This window comes from Ursus arctos, unplaced genomic scaffold (genome assembly GCF_023065955.2).
Source record: "Ursus arctos isolate Adak ecotype North America unplaced genomic scaffold, UrsArc2.0 scaffold_26, whole genome shotgun sequence".
NCBI lineage: Eukaryota > Metazoa > Chordata > Mammalia > Carnivora > Ursidae > Ursus > Ursus arctos.
This window is the reverse complement of record NW_026622941.1, coordinates 8,390,372-8,403,525: the sequence shown is the minus strand read 5'-3', so window position 1 is coordinate 8,403,525 and position 13,154 is coordinate 8,390,372. Positions and strand designations below refer to the sequence as shown.

Genomic DNA, 13,154 nt, shown 5'->3' with positions numbered 1-13,154 from the left:
CTTGTGTTCCCTCTCTCGCTGGCTGTCTCTATCTCTGTCGAATAAATAAATAAAATCTTTTAAAAAAAAAAGAAACTGTTTCTTCCACACCTTCTTTTCTCCTTCCTTAAATGTTAATATTTGTTTGCAGTACTACTTTAGTTAGCAGCAAATGAAGGTCCAGTGGTAAAGTGACCTGTTCAGGACTATTTGGCAAGTCTGAAATGGACTAGACAAGAAGCTGAGTTTCTTCCCTGCTACAGCTGTGACCTTACTACTTCAGTGGTTTCATAGCAATGCCACACTGGAACAAAGTATTTCCTCTGAAAGGAAAGAACAAGGTAGCATTTTTTTTTTAAGTGAAATGTATCCAGTTCTTAAATTCTGAAAGTATAACCTTCCCATCTTTTTGGTATTAAAAATGTTAATTCTCCAAATGAGATGATGGTCATGGTAGATGGTAGCTGGTAATGTCTTTATATGACTATATAAAAAGTTCTCTGCTCCCCATTATATCTCTCTTGGTTTATAAAAAGAAAAGTGTAAAACAGACTTTTGCTTCATTCTTGTGTTGCTTCTGGCTCAGAATCCTTTCATTCTACTTATTACCAAGGACATTTTATTTTATTTATTTTTTATTATTATTTTTAAGATTTTTTTTTTTAAAGATTTTATTTATTTAGTTGACAGAGATAGAGACAGCCAGCGAGAGAGGGAACACAAGCAGGGGGAGTGGGAGAGGAAGAAGCAGGCTCATAGCAGAGGAGCCTGATGTGGGGCCCGATCCCACAACGCCAGGATCACGCCCTGAGCCGAAGGCAGACGCTTAACCACCGTGCCACCCAGGCGCCCCTATTTTTAAGATTTTTAATTTATTTGAGACAGAGAGAGAGTGCACACGCATAAGTGGGGAGACGGGCAGAGGGACAAGCAGACTGCCTCATGAGTGTGGAGCCCGACACAGGACTTGATCCCAGGACCCCAAGATCATGACCTGAACTGAAGTCAGATGCTTAACCGATTGAGCCACCCAGATGCCCCTTTTTATTATTATTGTTAAAAATTTTATTTTGGGGGCACCCAGGTGGCTCAGCCGGTTATGCATCTGCCTTCCACTCAGGTCGTAGTCCAGGGTCCTGGAATGGAGCTCCCAGTCAGGCTCCCTGCCCAGTGGGGGGGTCTGCTTCTTCTCCCTCTCCGTCTGCCTTTCCTCCCACTCATGCTCTCTCTCTCTCAAATAAATAAAACCTTTTTTTTTTTTTAAAGATTTTATTTATTTGACAGAGAGAGACACAGCGAGAGAGGGAACACAAGCAGGGGGAGTGGGAGAGGAAGAAGCAGGCTCCCAGCGGAGCAGGGAGCCAGATGCGGGGTTCGATCCCAGGACGCTGGGATCATGACCCGAGCCAAAGGCAGACGCTAAACGACTGAGCCACCCAGGCATTCCAATCAATAAAATCTTAAAAAAAAAAAAAAAAAAAAAAAAAAGATTTTATTTATTTATTTTTTTTTTTAAGTGATTTTTTATTATATTATGTTAGTCACCATACAGTACATCCCCGGTTTCCGATGTAAGGCTCGATGATTCATTAGTTGTGTATAACACCCAGTGCACCATGCAATAAGTGCCCTCCTTACTACCCATCACCGGTCTATCCTATTCCCCCACCCCCCTCCCCTCTGAGGCCCTCAGTTTGTTTCTCATAGTCCATAGTCTCTCATGTTTCATTCCCCCTTCTGATTACCCCCCCTTTCTTTATCCCTTTCTTCTCCTACCGATCTTCCTAGTTTTTATGTTCCATAGATGAGAGAAATCATATGATAGTTGTCTTTCTCTGCTTGACTTATTTCACTTAGCATTATCTCCTCCAGTGCCGTCCATGTTGTAGCAAATGTTGAGAACTCGTTCTTTCTGATAGCTGAGTAATATTCCATTGTATATATGGACCACAACTTCTTAATCCAGTCATCTGTTGAAGGGCATCTCGGCTCCTTCCACGATTTAGCTATTGTGGACATTGCTGCTATGAACATTGGGGTGCATATGGCCCTTCTCTTTACTACGTCTGTATCTTTGGGGTAAACACCCAGTAATGCAATGGCTGGATCATAGGGTAGCTCAATTTTTAACTTTTTAAGGGACCTCCACACTGTTTTCCAGAGTGGCTGTACCAACTTGCATTCCCACCAACAATGTAGGAGGGATCCCCTTTCTCCACATCCTCTCCAACAATTGTTGTTTCTTGCCTTGTCTATTTTTGCCATTCTAACTGGCGTAAGGTGGTATCTTAGTGCAGTTTTGATTTGAATTTCCTTGATGGCTAATGATTTTGAACATTTTTTCATGTGTCTATTAGCCATTTGTATGTCTTCATTGGAAAAGTGTCTGTTCATATCTTCTGCCCATTTTTTGATTTGTTTATTTGTTTCTCGTGTATTGAGTTTGAGAAGTTCTTTGTAGATCTTGGATACCAGTCCTTTATCTGTAGTGTCATTTGCAAATATCTTCTCCCATTCCGTGGGCTGCCTCTTAGTTTTTCTGACTGTTTCCTTGGCTGTGCAGAAACTTTTAATCTTGATGAAGTCCCATAAATTCATTTTATCTTTTGTTTCTCTTGCCTTTGGGGATGTGTCATGAAAAAGGTTGCTTTGGCCGATGTCGTAGAGGTTGCTGCCTATGTTCTCCTCTAGGATTTTGATGGATTCCTGTCTCACATCGAGGTCTTTCATCCATTTGGAGTTTATTTTTGTGTATGGTGTGAGAGAGTGGTCAAGTTTCATTCTTTTGCATGTAGCTGTCCAATTTTCCCAGCACCATTTATTGAAGAGACTGTCTTTTTCCCACCGGATGTTTTTTCCTGCTTTATCAAATATTAGTTGCCCAAAGAGCCGAGGGTCCATTTCTGGGCTCTCTATTCTGTTCCATTGGTCTATGTGTCTGTTTTTGTGCCAGTATGATGCTGTCTTTGTGATCACAGCTTTGTAGTACAGCTCAAAATCCGGCATTGTGATGCCCCCAGCTTTGTTTTTCCTTTTCAACAGTTCCTTGGAGATTCGGGGCCTTTTCTGGTTCCATACAAATTTAAGGACTATTTGTTCCAGTTCTTTGAAAAATGTCCTCGGTCTTTTGATCGGGATAGCATTGAAAGTGTAGATTGCTCTGGGTAGCATTGACATTTTAACTATGTTAATTCTTCCGATCCATGAGCATGGAATATCTTTCCAAAAAGATTTTATTTTTAAGTAATCTCCACACTCAGTGTGGGGCCTTAACTCACAACTCTGTGATCAAGAGCCACTGCTCCACTGGCTGAGCCTTGGGGGTGGGGGCGGGGGCGGCAGCAGAGCGTAAGGTGGGGGAAGGGCAGAGGGAGAGGGAGAAGGAGGCTCTTTTCTGAGCAGGGAGCCTGACACAGGGCTTGATTCCAGGACCCCAGGGTCATGACCAGAGCCAAAGGCAGCCACTTAACCAACTGAGCCACCCAGGTGCCCCTTCCTCCTTATTATATACTTTCCTCTACTTACAGAGGCTGGAAAACCAAAACCTTAATTTCCTAGATTTTCTTGTGGCTAGAATTCTAGTTTTAAGTTTCGATCTATCAATAATTTGCACATCCAAGAGACTTGAAAAGTGGGAGTGAGGCAGGGGCCATCTCGTGGCTGCTTTGGTAGCTGCTGCTGGCCAGCATGGTCATGGGAAGTCAGGGTTTTCGGCAAAAGTGTTCCAGCAACCATTTACAAGCTTCATGGCCACTGAAGGCTGCTGAGGCAGTGTTAGCCACAGTAGCTTCCTGATGCCTGGATCTTAAGGAAGGCACTATGTTCTTGAACTCAACAGTTTAAGCAACAGTCTTGATTCCTCCCCTTTCTGCAGCTTCCCCCAGTGGGTGAGTTTAGTAGTCTTGTTTTTGAAGCCATATCTGGTGCTATAGCAGAGGCCCTGCTCCCCCTAAGTCCTTCCAACAAGTTTGTAACACCCACGTCCCCGTATTAAGGCCTTTTCTGCTTAAAATAAAGTGGTTTCTGTTTACTGTACACAACCCTGACGGAATACCTCACTGAGCAATAGTGCTTTGTCCCTTCTACACCTCTACAGCCCCTCCTATACCCCTGCCTTCCCTTTTCGTCTTCTTTCCATAAATTCCAAGTGCACCATAACCTGGTGCTTTCACCCTTGAGGCCTTGTAGCTGTTGTTGGGCCTCCAGAGGAAAGAAAGATTACTGTGTTTCTCAAGGCAGGGGGTTGGGGAGGTGGGGCAGCGGTTAGGCTCCAGGAGGTTGAAGATTGTGCTAGGGCCTAAGATTCTATCTGACTCAGTGTCTTATGTTCTCACCAGTCAAGATGCCACTGGTTTATCTTTACGTGCTAGAGGGCTTGGATCTTTGATTAGGAACAATGCCAGTTTTTTTCTTCCTTAGACTTAGTGTTAGGCTCTATTTCCCCTCGGAGACAATTTCTGCTTTGATTTATTGGACATCATCAAAAGGAAAGTGACAGTGCTCTAACTGTATGAATTATTAAACCCAAAATAATTTTGTATGTTTCCACATAATTCATACAATATTACCAGGAAAAAAAAATGCACATTAATCTGATAAATACAATTCTTGAAAATTTTCTTAACATCTCCCCTACCTCCTTTCGTATAAGCAATGCATACCTTATTATCCTAGAATTATTTGTACCTTAGGAATAATTTTCCTATGGTGCTTTTATTATTGCAAATATAGCTCCCCCCTGCTCCTCCCCTTATTTCAAACTATTGTAATTATACTGAAGACCCAGTATGATATACTCTCTCATAAACTATCTGTCCTAGAAGATTCTAGCAAATTACAAAGAGGGAATCGTTCTGGATAAATAGAAGGTACTTGAATCTTGACGAACAGCCCGTGCAGTGTCCTGCAGTGGGAATGGTTATAACACTTTTGGGAAGTTTTTGCACTGTTTCCTCAATTTCTGAGCAGTTTTTAGACTGTGTTAAAGCACTGGTGAAATCTTGCTATAATCTTGCTGGAAAGCAAGCGATTCCATAATTTCTAGTATGGATGGTTATCTCTCAATGTTCTCAAATAGTAAGTTTTTCCTACCCTTGACTCTCAGATTGTAGGTTAAACAATTTATTTACCATTCATTGGATGTAGAAGCCATCTTTTTACTAATTCCATCTATCTTTTCAATTTTTCTAGGAATGTGGGTTAAGGGGAAATCTGCTCGCAAATTTTAAAGGCCTCAGGGTGTTAAGGGGAAAATGGTAGGTCTGGGAAGCAGATCTACCTCTCATTTTGTGGCTGGATTAACCCAGGTGGTAAAGAAGTGTGAAACATTTTTCCAGGATCATAAAATTGACATACTTTATTTTTAAAATTTTTATTTTATTTAGATATATATACTTTTTATTTTTTTTTTAAAAGATTTTTATTTATTTGAGAGAGAAAGAGAGAGAGCAAGAGAGCCCACAGCAGGGGGGAGGGGCAGAGAGAGAAGCAGACTCCATCTTAGCAGGGAGCCGGATGGGGCACTGGCATTGCCAGGACCCCGGAATCTGACCCCAGCCTAAGGCAGATGCGCAACCAACTGAGCCACCCAGGTGCCCTAGATACTTTATTTTTTAAAAAATATTTTATTTATTTATTTGCAAGAGAGCATAAGGGGGTAGGGGTGGGGGCAGAGAGGGAGAAGCAGGCTCCGGGCTAAGCAGGGAGCCCCGCCATGGCGCTCCATTCGAGGACTCCGGATCATGACCTGAGGCAAACGCAGACTCAACAGACTGAGCCACCCAGATACCCTATTTTGATCTAGATACTTAAAAATATATATATATAATATATATTATATATATTATATGTGACACTACCAGGCATCAGAGATACATCGATGAACAAAATATATTCCCTACCCAAAGTTTTTGTATGTGATTAATGCTCTTCCTTCAGACAAATCGTTTCCGTTCTCTACAACTCCGCCCACTCTCTTCAATTATTTTATGAATGATTTCTTTATGAACCCACCTGCTTGGATACTGTAATCCAGGGTCCATCCTTAGCTTTTTCTATTAGAGCCTCAGTTTCCCTATTCTTCCTTAGAGGCAACGTTAAATCCCATGTTTTTCCTTTCCTCTGTCTCATTCTTTTAGGTAATGTAAGTAAATGGGACTAAAAGCTCATACGAATTTAATTATCATGTGTATTCCAGAAAGCCAGGGTACACGCTGACTTCGTTGAGTAAACAGGAAATTATCGATCCTATGCAGGAAATGACCTTGTTTGAGGGCAACGAAGGTGCCGCGGATTTCCCGCTTTCCTTCGGTTCCCTTCTAAACACATTTCCGGGTTTTAATCAATTTGGTCCTTCAGTACAATAACAGAGCCCAGCTGGCTCTTCCCAGTTCCACCCCAGACGTCGTCCCTGAGAGAACCGCCAATAGGCCCTTCCCTTTAGTGGACATTTTTATGCCTTGTTTTACCTCACTGCAAACCTCAACCAATCAGTAGTTGCGGTAGGAGGTACCAAAATAATCTTCACTTCCTCCCCCAAATAGCCACTCCCTCGCTTGCGTCATCCTGATGGATTACGGACGTAGCCAATCAACAAGCAACCTTGGGCCCAGCCTACCTTAAACCCAATCAATTAAAACGAAGACGGGGAATTGGGGGCGGAGAATGGAAAACTTGCCCCCTCTTTTGGAAATGGTTTGAAGAGGTGCGTCTGGATTTCGTGAACTTACAATTTTCGACCAACAATCACTGCCTACTGTATAGCTCAAATGCCCCAGTTCTGTTCTCTTCGACCCCACCCCAAGATGAGCCCCACCCCTCACATATCTCACCCCCACCCCCGCCCTCCAATTTCAGACGGGCACGCCCCCATCCTGAATCCTCCGGGAAGGAACCAAACCCAATAGCCGGTGCTTTACACGTTCCTCTCGTGCGGGTAGAGTAGGGGCAGGGCAGACCCTGCGGCCTCGGGCGCCAATCTTTCCATTCGGTGCGTCTCTCCTCCCTTCCCCACGTTCCCGGGTCGGAGCTGACACGGGAGTGGGAGGAGCTGAGTGTCTGCCCCGCTAGGGGAGAGGCTAAAGCTTCTTAAGGTGGAACGGAGCTGTTGGGAGGCTGGGCCTCAAAACAACTGGGATGTGACGTCCTCCCGCCTTCCAACCTCGTTTCTCAGTTTTTCATCTCTAGTCCCCTAACCTTAGTTCTATGCTTAGTTTTAGGGAGAACAAACAGGTTAGGTAGAGGATATAAAATTAGAGTAGAAAACTTAATAAAGGTATGGAAAGGAAGTACGTACCGTGGAATTTTTCCTTTATGATTTAATCTCTGCTGTGTTCTATTCTGTTATTCCTAGATTACCCTTTAAAGTAGCAGCTGGAATTTCTTCTGGTGGGCAAACATGAGCTCAAATCTTGTCTAATAAATATTTCCAAATGAATCATTTGTATGTTCATTTATTCCCTACCCACTAGATCTGACTGCAGCCATGAAAGGAAGCAAAAATCCTGTGCTCAGTGGCTGTGGGTTACTTCCTACACCTTTTACCAGTAAGTCCTCTGGAAAACTGGAAGAGTGGAGGTGGTATGTTGCACAGCCTTGCAGTCTTGGCTCTAGTTAAATCTTCTCATTTGTAAAATGGGGTAATAATACCTACTTCCTAGGTTTAGTGTCAGTACTAAAAGACATAGCGTTAATGAAAATACTGTAATCTGAAAAGTGTAAGCAAACAGAGATAATACAGTATTATAAGTACAAAGTATATAATAATAGTGAATACTTATATAATCCTTACTATCTTCTAGTATTTTTTTAAACAGTATTTAAAAAAAAATTTTTTTTTTTAAGTAAACTCTATCCCTAACATGGGGCTTTAACTCAGGACCCCAAGATCAAGAGTCGCATGCTCTACTGACTGAGTCAGGCGCCCCTTAAAAAACTACTTTGTAAAATTTCAAACAAATACAAATGTAAAGAGAATAGTATTTTATTATTTATTTTTAAAAGATTTTACTTTTAAGCACCTCTACACCCAAGTGGGGCTTGAACTCACCACCCAGAAATCAAGAGTCATATGCTTCAGGCTCAGCCACACGCCCTGAGAATAGTATTTTAAAAAAAAAAAAAGTCGTAATAAGCAACACTTGGTCAATCTTTTATCACCTGTACCTCTTTCTCCCGTCACTTGATATTTTGAAGGAAATTTCGGGCATTTCATAATTAAATACTGCAGTATGCATTTTTAAAAGATAAAGATCCTTAAATAACACACAGTACCATTAACACATCTAATATAACAATAATTCTTTGATATCACCAGAGTCAAGATTGAAATTTTAGTGACTGCTTCATAATACCTTTTCCAGTTGCTTTGTTCACATCAGGATCCCCCCCCCCCAAATGTCCACATACTGTATTTGATGGATATGTCTCTTGGTCCATATACATTGCATTTGCTTGGTATGATTTTTAAGCCTCTTTAGGCTTCAGGTTTTTCTTCTCTGTGTACTTATTTAAATGCATTACGTGCACGAAGTCACATAGTCTCTCCACAACACTGTGAAGCAGATCCTATTATTATCCCCATTTTACCGATGAGGAAATAGAACAGTTAAGTGATTTAAATTCTCACAGTTATTGAGCATCAAAGCTGGGATTTGGATACACAAATCGTATTCATTGTGTCATATAATACATAAGTCTTTAATAAATGTTTCTAAAATGGTATTGTGACATATTAGTCACCAATAGTATGAGGAAGCATTTTGCTCAAGGTAGACGAACACTCGTGAATTATGTAATATGTTCTATTTCAGGAAAGGGTGAATCCTTACATTTTGGTTTCTTGCATGTTTCAGTGTAGTGACTCTCTCTCTCTCTCTAGATATATATGTTTCTGAGCTCTACACCCAACGTGGGACTCAAACTCATGACCTCAAGATCAAGAGTGGCATGTTTTACTACTGAGCCACTCAGGTGCCTCTCGGTGACTGTATTTTTATTCTGCTCCATATCACCCTTCTTAATGCAAAGTATACAGAGAATGAATGCAAGTGCTTCCCCCTGTCTTAAGGCAAAAACAAAACAAATGGAGGCTTATTTATCAGTTTTTTTTCTTTTAATTTAAAAGTTACATAAGCAAAACCCATATGAACACTAATTATAGATATAGTAGAAAATGAGGTAAATTAAATTACCTTCAAGCTCACATCTTTGGTGCATATCCACGTGTGTGTGTGTGTGTGTGTGTATACTCAAATACGTAAATACACATAAGTTTATATTTTTAAAAAGCAATTACATGATTATATTATACAAACTTTTAAAATATGATTTTCTCACTAGAATATATTCAGATATATGAAAAAAATTGGTCCTTTTAAAATAATGCATGCCTATTGCAAAATATCTAAATGGTAAAGAAGGAGAAAATCTGGAATGCCTGGCTGGCTCAGTCCGTTAAGCATCTGCCTTTGGCTCAGGTCATGACCCCAGGTCCTGGGATGGAGTCCCACATTGGCCTCCCTGCTCAGTGGGGAGCCTGCTTCTCCCTCTGCCTGCCGCTCCCTCTACTTGTGCACACAATCTCTCTCTCACAAATAAATAAATAAAATCTTAAAAAAAATCAGCTATTATATAGACATACCATTATTTATTTAACAGTTACCCTATTATGGTTATTTAAGCAAATTTTCTCATTTTCTACAGTTACAAATAATGCAGCAAATATCTTGTATATATAAAATAATTTATTGAGCTTTTAATTTTTCTAAATTTCCAGGAAAAGAGTCTAATCCTTCCCTAGCTTTCCCATTTTTAATACTACCTCTCTACCCCTGCCCCTCCAAATTCCACATACATAGAAAAATGTAGAAAATGATTGACAAATGAAACATAGCAAAACATCTAACACATAGCAAGAAGCATTTGATACCAAATTACCTATGTGTGGGAGAACAAGTTAATATTTCAAAGAGGGGGAAAATACAGCTTTAAATCTGTATAGTGGAAAAGGCTCAATTGGGCTTCACTTTAAGTTTAAGGATTTTTTTCATATTTATATCACAAACAACCAATTGACCTTTCTGCCTTCTATTTATGTAGAGGAAATGCCATCTATTTTCTTTTTTATTTGAATAGAGTGGACACACAATGTTACATTAGTTTCAGGTGTACAACTGCAGTGATTGCACAAGTTTATCCATTATGCTGTGTTCATCACAAATGTTGCTACCATTTGTCCCCATACATCCCTATTACAATAAGATTAAGGATGGTTTTTAATTCTGACAGTTCAAGACAATGGAATAGAAGTTAAGCGTTGGGTCTTTGGAGTTATTTGGATTTGTGGGTTTAAGTCCTGACTTCGCTACTTACTAATCATGTGACCTTAGACACAGTCATAATTTCTAAGTCAGTTTTCTCATCTGTAAAATAGGTCTTGTAATAGTAGTACCTTCTGGGATTGCGAGAAGAATTAAATGTGATAACACATGCAGAGTTCTTAGCTCAAGCCTGGCACACTGTAAATATAATGTAATTTTATCTATGCATAACTTAAAGTATCATACATTTAGCCAGAAGATAAAAGACTTCACTATCTAAATGTGAAATGTAGTCATCAAGCTGTAATCTTGAATACACAGTCTTTTTTTTAAACAATTCAAATATTTCATGGATGATACTTTTTGCTTTCATATTATTTTATATGATAGAAAGTAGAATAGTTTGAGAAAATTTTAACAGGTCAGAGGATGAAATATATAAGAATTTCCAGAGGAATAATGTGACTGGAGGAGGGAAAGGAGAGGTGAGCTCCCTGGTGGCATTTTTCTGTCTCTGGAGGGGGGTTATTCCGGATGGGGCAGAGAATAACATTCTTTACCGTGTGACACTCAGGACAAGATATGTTACAAGATCGTCAAGTGAACTGAACGAGAAGTCGTGTTTTGCATCCTTTGTATACTGTACAGTTTAAAAAGTATTTTCACATAAATTATCTCATGTGGTCCTTGCAACCGCCCTAGTGGGTAGTCAGGGCGAGTATCAAGGTCCCTTCCTCGCTAAGACTCGATAGAAAAGGGGCCGTGCACAAGTTTATAGAGTTTAGTCTGGAGTTTTCTCCGTTACGTGCTCTTTTATCTCTTTACACATCCACTCCTTCAACAAGCATTTACTAAACTCCAGGGTGATGTCAGGATAACAGATAACTCCGTCCCAACGCCATAAGCCTTTATACACTATCTCCGGGGAACGGGAAACCCATCAAAGACGTGCCGGAGAAAACACCTCGGGTCTGTCGTGTATAGAACACCCCAGAACGCGCGTGTGAAATTGCCGCTGACAGTGTCGGGCGTGAACCGGGGACCGTCCCGAGAGACGGCAGGGGGCTGCCGTCCCGCGCCGCCGGCGAGGTGCTCGCGGCCCAGCGGCCCGGCGGCTGGAGGTGAGCGAGCGGCGGCGCGTCCCCCGGCTGCGGGCGGCGCGGCTCTCCCGGCGCAGCGCACCCCGGCGGCGCGGCCCGCGGCTCGGCGCCGCCCGCTCCTCCTTAACCCGCGCCGAGAGGCGGCGGCGGCGGCGGCCGGGCGGGCGGGGGAGGGGGAGGGGCGCGGAGCGCGGCGCGGAGGCCGGGGAGGAGCCGGGGCCTGCAGCGGAGCCGAGCCGAGCCCGAGCCCGAGCCGAGCCCTGACACTGTCCGTCCGCCTTCTGGCTCCCCGGGAGCCCGGACTGGCCGGAGCCCGAGAGGTGGCAGCGCCGGGGGCCTCACGCGCCGAAGGGAGCGGACCGGACGGGACGGGACTAGAGGAGGCGCTGCCGCCACAGTAGCCAGGGACGGGAGTCGGGAGCCGCGGCCTCCCGGACCCTGCTGCCCAGGCCAGCTCAGGGAGAGCGGGGAGTAGGAAAACCCCACCCTCGGGGGCACCCCCGGAGCGGAGGCGGGAGCGGGGACGGGAGCAGCCTCTCTCCCCGCTGGAGAGGAGACCCTTACCACTCGGGAGACGGGAAGGAGAGACCCCTCTAGGGGAGAGTGTCTCCTAGAGGCGAGGAAAACCCCCCATCCTGGCCCGGGAATAGACCTCCAGAAGTCGAAAGGGGTGATCTTACTAAAGGAAGCAGGCAGAGCGAGACCGCCCCAGCGTGCCTCCACCCCTCCAAACGCACACTCTCAGCAGTTCAGGACTTCTGAGGCTAAGAGAAAGGGGGAAATGCCTGTGGAGTAGGCGCCCTCCATCCTATCCAGTACTCACAAGGGGAGAGGAGTCCTTACATTCAGAAGCAGAGGACACTCCAGGGAAAGAAGAGGAGTCGGCTTTCAGCCTTTCAGGAGAGGGGAAGAACTCTCCTCTCAACTTCCTTGTACCTAGACAGTGGAACAGGGCAGAGCCCCTCCGCTCAGATCTCCAGCAGACAGAAAGAGCCCTCCACTCCCGAAAGATCCAGTTTGGGGGGGAGGGGGACTCCCCCAAGGGGGAGGAGACAACTCCTGGTTGGGAGAGGCTCCTCCCCTCCTCCCCAGGGTTACAGGCAGGGTGTGGGGGGTGTGCCACCTTCCCCAGGTAGGACCTCCTTCTCCTCCCCCACCTCCTCCTCCCTCCGCTCCTCATCCTCAGGGGACCCAGTTCCCCACCCCAGCTTGGGATGCTCAGCCAAGTACAGGAAGAGCCACTGAGGATGAGACTCTTCATCTGCCTTTGAAGAGGGGAGTCCCTCCAACCCCAAACTCCAGTACCAGGTGGTTCCCTCCCTTTGCTGGGGGAACCTTGGAGACAGGTTAGTGCTTTCTTTCACCTTCTCTGTCCTCTTTAGGTACTAGTGGGTGTAGGGGCTGAGATGGTGGCTCTTGGGTTTCATCCCTGGGAAAGGTAGAGTAATAACTCAGAGAATCCTCTGGGGAATGTGTTCTGAGGAAGCTCCTGGATTCAAACTTACCTCTTGCTGCAGAGGCTCTGAGAAATGGGTTTCTTAGTGTTTGGGGACTGGATGGCTGGGATTCATCTGAGGTCCCTAGGGACATGTATGTTTTCATGCTGAGGGCAAAGGAGTATCAGCAAACACCTGCATTTTCAGAACTCCATCCATACTGTGTAATGATGAGGGACACATCCCAACCAGACTCCCATAGCTCTCTCCATTCTTGGGCTTTTTTACCTCACTAAAGTCATCGTGGCAGTTCATGGCCT

The 13,154-nt window shown here is 43.8% G+C and overlaps 1 protein-coding gene across 1 annotated transcript in view; it reads left to right on the top strand.

The window, feature by feature from the left end:
- The first annotated feature begins 11,608 nt into the window (after window positions 1-11,608).
- Window positions 11,609-13,154, top strand: part of FOXJ2 (forkhead box J2) — a 19,797-nt gene continuing 18,251 nt past the window's right edge. The window contains exon 1 of the mRNA XM_026502514.4: window positions 11,609-12,744. The gene's annotated coding sequence lies outside the window, so the exon portion shown is untranslated. The remainder of the gene's footprint in view (window positions 12,745-13,154) is intronic.